This window comes from Ictidomys tridecemlineatus, chromosome 15 (genome assembly GCF_052094955.1).
Source record: "Ictidomys tridecemlineatus isolate mIctTri1 chromosome 15, mIctTri1.hap1, whole genome shotgun sequence".
Lineage (NCBI taxonomy): Eukaryota > Metazoa > Chordata > Mammalia > Rodentia > Sciuridae > Ictidomys > Ictidomys tridecemlineatus.
The window spans coordinates 48,481,807-48,490,352 of record NC_135491.1 but is presented as its reverse complement, the minus strand read 5'-3'; the positions used below and the strand labels follow the sequence as shown (position 1 = coordinate 48,490,352).

The 8,546-nt window shown below is 40.0% G+C and overlaps 1 long non-coding RNA gene and 1 pseudogene across 1 annotated transcript; one reads left to right on the top strand and one right to left on the bottom strand.

The window, feature by feature from the left end:
• Positions 1–1,373: 1,373 nt before the first annotated feature.
• Positions 1,374–2,733, top strand: LOC101965787 (mitochondrial inner membrane protein OXA1L-like; annotated as a pseudogene).
• A 3,886-nt stretch (positions 2,734–6,619) lies between these two features.
• On the bottom strand, positions 6,620–8,546 carry LOC120887963 (uncharacterized). The gene is made up of 2 exons (XR_013430978.1): positions 7,889–8,546; positions 6,620–7,224 (listed from the first exon to the last, which is right to left on the bottom strand). It is a non-coding gene; the product is annotated as an uncharacterized LOC120887963 (long non-coding RNA).

The window sequence follows — 8,546 nt, the reverse complement described above, 5'->3', positions numbered from 1 at the left end:
AAAGACTTAGAGACACAAAACTAAAAAAGCAATGTTTGAACTTTGGATTCTGATTCAAATGAACCACTAAAAGACATTTTGAAGGCAAGCAGAGATACCTAAATATCTGATGCAATGTGGCATCATGGTTAAGAAATTGGGTTTTAGAGATGTGAACTGCAGTGTGTGGGGAAAATGACTTGATGTTATTTATAATTTTTCAGTAAAGGAAACAAGAGAGGGGCTGGGGTTGTGGCTCAGTGGCAGAGTGCTTGCCTAGCATGTGTGAGGCACTGGGTTCAATCCTCAGCACCACATAAAAGATAAATAAATAAAGGTATTGTGTCCAACTACAACTAAAAATAAATATTAAAAAAGAGAAACAATTTCAGATATAAAATATGGTACAGAGAGGGACTAGAGTTACGGCTCAGTGGGAGAGCACTTGCCTAGCACGTGTGAGGCATTGGGTTCGATTCTCAGCACCATATAAAAGATAAATAAAATAAAATAAAGGTATTGAGTCCATCTACCACTAAAAAAATATTTTAAAAAGAAAACAAGAGAAGGGAGGAAAGAACAAATATGGCAAAATCCTGATAATCATTAAATCTGGGTGAGGAATATATCAGCATCAACTATACTCTTACATACGTTTCTTTATGTTTTAGAATTTCATAAGTCAAGAATTCAAAACTTTAGGAAACACATGAACAGCTAGTCAGGTATACACGATCACTCTGCTATTTACAGAACTATCTCAGTTGTTGTTTTAGAAATATGTTATTCTTCCCAGTGCAGAAGCCCAAATGACACTTTGCCCTGCTTCCATTATGAAACACCAATCAGGAAAAATAAGCACTTTGTACCCTCAAATGAACCAACAATGACAAGGTCACCCCATCTAGCTCTAATTCACAAACTTAAGTACTTCCCGTAAATGTGGATTCCATAATAATATCCCCAACTTTCAAAATGTTAAACCCTGAAATTATGTTGATCTTTTGGATAAAACACAAGAAAAAGTTATGTTTCCCACTGTGAAGAAATGAATGCACACTAATAAGATTGCAGGATTTTTTTCTTTAAAAATTTTTGAGAGACTGGGGATGTAGTTTAGTGGTAGAACATTGGCTGGCATGACCTAGGCCCTAAGTTTGATCCCTAGTATCACCAAAAAAAAAAAAAAATTTAAATTCCTTTAAATGCTAAACCCATATTTCGGCTTGTCTTCTTTTTTCTAACATTATGATTAATTTAACAAACATTTAAAGTATTTATATAAACTTTATAAATTGGCAAGATCAATATGATTTAGAAATGCGCACATAGAGTCTTGGAGAGCAGAGCAGCAATGTGCTCGCCTGGATGGCAAGCTGTCTGCTTCTTGAGGGATGATCTTAGTGAGTACCCTGTGGCCTCACGCTGGGCCTTCTGCTTCCAGCACAGACATTCCATTATCCTTTCATCTGATTAGTTCCACAGTGTCGTAGGGTCCTCGCAGTGGCGTGGAGACCACTGAGAGAGGGGCTCCAGCTCCCAAGCCACCCGGGCTGCAGGCAGCCACATTATGTCCTCGTCACAATCTCCAGCCCCTGCTGCCTCAGTACCTCTGCTATTTCATTTGCAGAAGCCCAGGTCCAAGTACCTCCTGTTGTTCCTGCAACTCCTTCACCCACAGCAGTACCTGAGGTGGCTTCTGGAAGAACTACAGATGTAATCCAAGCTGTTGCAGAACAGAGCTTCGCTGAACTGGGACTAGGGTCATACACCCCAGTGGGATTGATCCAGAACCTCCTGGAATTTATGCATGTTAACCTGGGCCTTCCTTGGTGGGGGGCCATTGCAGCATGTACAGTCCTTGCCCACTGCCTCGTTTTTTCCTCTCATCGTAAAGGGCCAGCAAGAGGTAGCCAAGATTCACAACCACTTGCCAGAGATCCGGAAGTTTTCCACTAGAATCAGAGAGGCCAAGTTGGCAGGAGACAATGCTGAGTTTCACAGGGCCTCCAAGGAGATGACACTTTACCAGAAAAAGCAAGATATTAAATTCTTTAAACCCCTCATTCTGCCTCTGACTCAGGCACTAGTCTTCATCTCCTTCTTCATTGCCTTGAGAGAGATGGCCAACCTTCCTGTGCTCAGTATGCAGACAGGTGGCCTCTGGTGGTTCCAGGATCTCACTGTATCTGATCCCATCTACATGTTACCGATAGTAGTCACTGCTACAATGTGGGGTGTCCTGGAGCTAGGTGCTGACACAGGTGTGCAAAGTTCTGACCTTCAGTGGATGAGAAATGTTATCAGAGTGATGCCCCTGGCAGTCTTGCCCATAACCATCCACTTCCCCTCGGCAGTGTTCATGTACTGGCTCTCCTCCAATATGTTTTCCCTGGGCCAAGTAGCCTGCCTCTGACTACTGTACACACTGTACTTAAAATACCCCAGCGTGTTGTGCATGACCCTGACAAATTATCTCCCCGGGAAGGCTTCATAAAGAGCTTCAAACAAGGCTGGAAGAATGCTGAAATTGCACATCAGCTCCATGAGCGTGAACGACGCATGCAGAACCACTTGGAGCTAGCAGCCAGGGGTCCCTTACAGCAGACCTTTACCCACAGCCCTCTACTACAACATGAAAAGAATCACCCTCCCAAAATCCCCAGCAGCAGCAGCAGCAACAGCAACAACAGCAACAAACCAAAGTCAAAGCAGCCCTGGCGTGACACACTTGGCTGACTTATGTTCTCTGCTCATTCTGTCAGGAACTCTGTCTCCTCAAAGAACCATCCTAAAGACAGACTTGATGCTTTGTCCTTGTATCAGGCCTAGGAACTGTAGGATATGGAAATGTTCGTTTTAAAAACTGATTCCACTACAAACTCTTATTCCTGCATATAAAAGTACAGGGGAGCCAAGCAATCTTCCTTTCCATAGGATTAGGAAACTTCTGTACTACATGCTGCTTCCTGATACTTTATTAAACAGAGAAATAGACTGTGTACTTCAGAGAAATGAATAGGTTGGGTCAAGACTGCTTTTGATAGCCCATGCTCTTGGGAAGTATCTGACCATTTTTACCTGGCATTAAGACCTTACACTTCTACCCTGTGTGCGTGTTCCAGCCACATTTGCATTGTGGTCATAGAGAAATGACTGATAAGATTGTATCTGAGAATTATAACCACATTTCTTGATAAATTATACAATTTCCATTTCCATCAAGAAATAGATTACTCAGATTTTTAGTGAAAATTAAGAATGAAAGGTGATGTTTTTATGCAAAAACTTAAAAGGAAAAAAAAAGAAATGCACACATAGACATTTATTGGGGCTTTATACTTGATTAACTTTGGGTAAATGTTCAATTTTTAAATAATGGGCATTCCATTTTGGTTATAGGATTTCATATATACATATAAATACAATACACATACATATAAAATACATATATGTACATATATTGTTAGTTTGCAAGATCTGTAAAGCTGAGAGAGATTTATGTTTAAAAAAAGATTTCCATGATGACTGCGTATTGTCAGTTCTTCATTATAATTCTTTCTTTTTTCTTTGTATTTTTCCAGCTATATGTTAGTTGCATACTTGTTTGTAATTATACTATCTCCTACAGGATTCTTCTTTGTGATATAATAAGAGTCAAATTTTTGTCTTTATTAATGTTACTCAATAAATAATACTTGACAATTAATAGTTCCATAAAGTTGTTTGGTTTATAATTCGTGTAGTATGTCTTTTTCTTTTTTATTTTCTATACTTTAGTTGTTTAGTTTTAAATATTTTAATAGCTTTAGTCTTAATTGTCTTAGGAATAATAGTATGGCTTGTTAATGAGGTATGTCGCTCACATGTCCTCTCTGTTGGGCTATCTCTTCTCACTGCCTAGATGTGACCTTCAATAAATGTTCTGTGTTTCTGGCATCTCTAAGATCTTGGGATCTTCAATGCAGCTCCAGTTTCAGTTTCACAGCTTCATAATTGCCCTCTCAGGGGCCACTCACAGGAATTCCCTCCCTGCTCACACACTGCCTGGCCTCCCAGGCCTTCCTTTGAAATCTCAGTGGAAGCCTCCTTGGTCCCCTAACTTTGACATTTTGCATTCCTGTGAAACCAGCACCAATGTGGATGAAGCCAAGGTCCACCACCAACTCGAACAGTAGCAGGCCTGCTTGGACTCTGGCTGTAGTGGTCTCTGAGTGCCTGGATGACTGAGCACAGTGAACCAAATCCTGGGGAAATATCTTTCTAGGTGGCCCTGTGGCAGCAGGGTGCTACTACAGTCTCTTCTTAAAGCAAAGTTTTTCAAATGAGTCTTCATTTTTACACCTTTGAGCCTGTGAATAATAGGATCTTACTGATTCCTCAGGTGCCCTCAAGGCAACTTTCCTATTAGCTCTGTGCAAAGAACTTGGTTTCTCTTTAATGGCTCTAATATCTTTAGCAACCACAATTTTATATGCACTTTTCTGGTTAAACTACAAGTTTTTTTAAATCTTTCTGCTCTGCTTTTTTATCCTAATTCTCACAGTAAACCTAGCCAAAAGCTACCAGCAATACTCATGCCACTCCTCAAATGCTATGCTGCCTTGAAATTTCCTCCACCCAATTAATTATCCCATGACTTTAAATTCATCCTCATTGAAATACCCAGGACATGCACAAAATGTACCCAAGTCCTTTGCCAGAATGTAACATGAATGACCTCTAGTCCAGTTTCCAATAGAGTCCTCACAATTCCATCTGAAACCTCATGAGCTGGGCAAAGTGGCATACACTTGTAATCCCAATGACTCAGGAGGCTGAGGCAAGAGGATCACAAATTCAAGGCCAGTCTCAGAAACTTAGCAAGACCTTGAAGAAAAATAAAATTAAAAAGGCTGGGGACATAGCTCAGTGATAAAACCCCAGGTTCAATCCCCGGTAATAAAAACAAAAAGTCTGAAACCTATGCACACAATCTTTACATACTGTTGGCATTCTGTTCCTTTGAGCTTCCACCGTAATTGCCCACTAAATTCTGCCTACAACATTTTAAGGCCTCTCTAGTCTGCATCTCCAGACTTTTCCAAACTCCTCTCACAAACCAGTTCCAAACACTTCTGAACACATGGTCAGGTATAGTCACAGCAAAGCCTCCACTTCTGGGACCAAAATCTGTACTAGGTAGGGTTCTCTAGAGGAACGGAACTAATAGGAAATGTATGTGTACCATTATAAAACAGGATTTATTAGGGTGTCTTACATCATCAGAAGCTGGACAGTTACTCAATGACTATCTGCACACTAGAGAACCAGAAGAACCAGTAGCTGCTCAGTCTAAGAAGCTAGAGCCTCAGAATGAGAGGGACCAATGGTGAAGCCACATCCAAGATTAGAGGCACGGAAACTCCCTCAGGAATAGCTTTACAATGGAAAAGTGAAGAAGCTGACATCCACACACAGTGGCAGCAGCAATAGACACACCTGCTCAAGAATAACAGAGCTTGCATCTTCTACGGCTTCCTCTGTTCACTTTGCTGCTTCTGAGTTTCCTAGCTACAGAACAGTGCTGCTCACATTCAGAGCAAATCTGCCCTTCAGTTTACTGTCCCACATGCCAATGTCTCTGGAAACACCCATTAATCTCTTAATCCTAGGTTTATCTCATTCCAATCAAGTTAATAATCCAGATTAACCATCAGAGATATATTACCAATACTCTCTTCTAGTCCTCGAGCATAAGCTATTTCTTTGTGTCTTCTTCAGTTTCTTTCACCAACATTTCATAGTTTTCATTATATTAGTCTTTCATTTTCTTAATTAGATTGATTTTTAATTTCTACTGTTTTGATGCTACTATTAACTGTTTTCTTAATTTCATTTGGGGTTGTTATTGTTAGTGTATAAAAATATAACTGATGAATACTGCTATGGTATCCTTCAACTTTGCTGAATTTAGTTATTTTAAAATTTTTTTATGGAATATTTAGGATTTTCTACATACAAGACCATGTCATCTATGAACAGAAACTATTTCTTCTTTTCTAATTTAGAGAATTTTCTTTCTTTTTCTGTCTAATTGCTCTGGTTATGACTTCCAATACTATATTGAATAGAAGTGTTGAGAGCAGGGATTCTTGCCTTTTCCCTGATATTAGAGGAAAAATTTTCAGTCTTTTCTCATTTAATATGTTAGCTGTAGGTCTTTTGTAGGTAACCCTTATTCTGTGGACAAAATCTCTTCTATTCTTAATCATTCAGTGAAAAGATATTTGCATCCTGTCAACTGCTCCTTCTGCATCTGTTGAGATGATTTTATGTGTTTTGTCCTTCATTCTCTTAATGTAGTATATTATACTGAGTGATTTTATATGTTAAACCATCCTTGCATCCTAGGAATAAAGATCACTTAGTTAGAATACATACTCATTTTAATGTGCTGTTGAATTTGATTTGCTAGTACCATAATCTTTTTATTGTTCTAATCTTAGTTTAGACACTATCAAAGGAACACATTTATGGCTTTAGTTTTAAATGCAGCATAACATGAAAATGCTTTGAATATTGATTATCAGGTTACTGTCTCGAGGAATGAGAATTCAATTCTGTGCTTGAAATATTGACAAATATTAAGATAGCCATGTTAGGTTATACAGATTGTTTTATTTGAGGAATTGAACATTACCTCCTACATAATATGCTTCAATCTGAATGTCAAACAACAAAAAAAAAGCTTATTGGGAAGGTACCATGAAACAGTTTGGCCAATAGCATTGGATTTTCACGTTTATGACATATGATGTGTCTATAAACATACAATAAATAAAGAGTATGATTAAGATATTCCAGGAACTCCATTCTTCTCCAACGAATACAATAATTCAAACTTTAGGGTAATTAAAATATAGCCCTTTGTATATAGTAATTTGCAAGTACATAGTGTGACAAAGAGTCTCTCCTTGATCAAATTCCAGCCAGGTTCTTCTGAGTCCTTCCTCAACTAGCCTCCAGGGACTTGAACAAAACACTAATGCAATTTCTAATAGCTCTGTACCACACCCCAGGATGACTGAGTTTGTTAGTAGGTATTCTATTGCTGTGACAAAATTAGTTGAGAAAATCAACTTACAGAAGGAAAGATTCATTTTGGCTCAGAGTTTTGAGGTTTCAGTCCATGGTCAGTTGGTTCTAAGGCAAAAACATCATGGCAGAAGGGCATGGTGAAGGAAAAATCATCACCTCAAGCATCTGAAAAGGAGAGAGGGAAAGACCTTAGAAACAGAGAGGAGGAGGAAGGGATCAAGAACACGATACAGCCATCCAGGGCATGCCCCCATTGACCTACTTCCTGCAATGAGTCCTCACCTCCTACAGTTTCCATCCCTACCCGAATAATACAATCAGATTATCAATCCATCCATGGATTTATCCAAATGAGATCAGAGCCATCATGATCCAATCACTTCCCAAGAGTCCCACTTCTGAGCAAAGCTATATTGGAGACCAAGCCTTCAACACATTAGCCTTTGGGAGAATTCCAGAGCCAAACTATAACACCCAGGACCTGTTTAAACCACGGCCAAAGAAATCTCATGTCTGTCAAAAGAGTTTATTATGGGCTGGGGATGTGGCTCAAGCGGTAGCGATCCCCAGCACCACATACCAACAAAGATGTTGTGTCCACCAAGAACTAGAAAATAAATCTCTCTCTCTCAAAAAAAAAAAAAAAAAAACAGTTTATTATTTATTCCAGCCACCACCTGAGATTGTGTCCCTGTCTCCCAGCCTCTCTGGGAAGATGGGAGCCCAACTTCCTTAATCTTCATTTAACGGTGATCCTAGACGGACTGCATACGGACCAACCCCTTCCTTCTTATTTTGTAACTTTTCATTGCCCCAATGCTGAACCTACCAGTTCATTCCCCTATTCCTTTACGATCACCTCGGTACAACCTGAAGTTCAGTTCAGTTCATGCTGGAATCCGCCCTATTATCATAGCATACTACCGATTATAAACTGTCTTCACTTTAACTAGTGGCTTTATCTTTGACAAGACCATAAAGGTGGATTCCTTTTTCCCCTCAGAGGCAGAGGCTTCTTTAGAAAAGTAGGCACACATTCAAGGAAGAATGCAGGCCATCTCCAGAGGGAGGACAGGCCGGATTCTTTGTTCTGAGTAGAGGTCTTACCATATGGCAGGCACTGGGGACCACGAGAGACGGGATTCTTTGGAGTTAAGTTCCAAAGGTCCCTACTTTTGGAAATTGACACCAGGTAAATGGAATTCCTACTCGGCTTCTCAATTCATTGGATTTGCAGGGACTGGCCCGAGATTGGAAATAGATTAACAGCTGTGTACAACGCTCAGGGATGATTTGTCAAATTCCTAGAAACCTTCTGCCAGGCGAGACCCAAACTGGGAGCACAGGAAGAAGAGAATCTCGCAACAAAACTTAGGACTCGAGGAAGCCAAAGGAGGAAACAAAACTGTACCCTCTACCTAAGAAAACCAGGAGCTGCTCAGAGCCAGAAAACGTCACCGCCCGCTGGGATCTGCGCCTGCGCACTG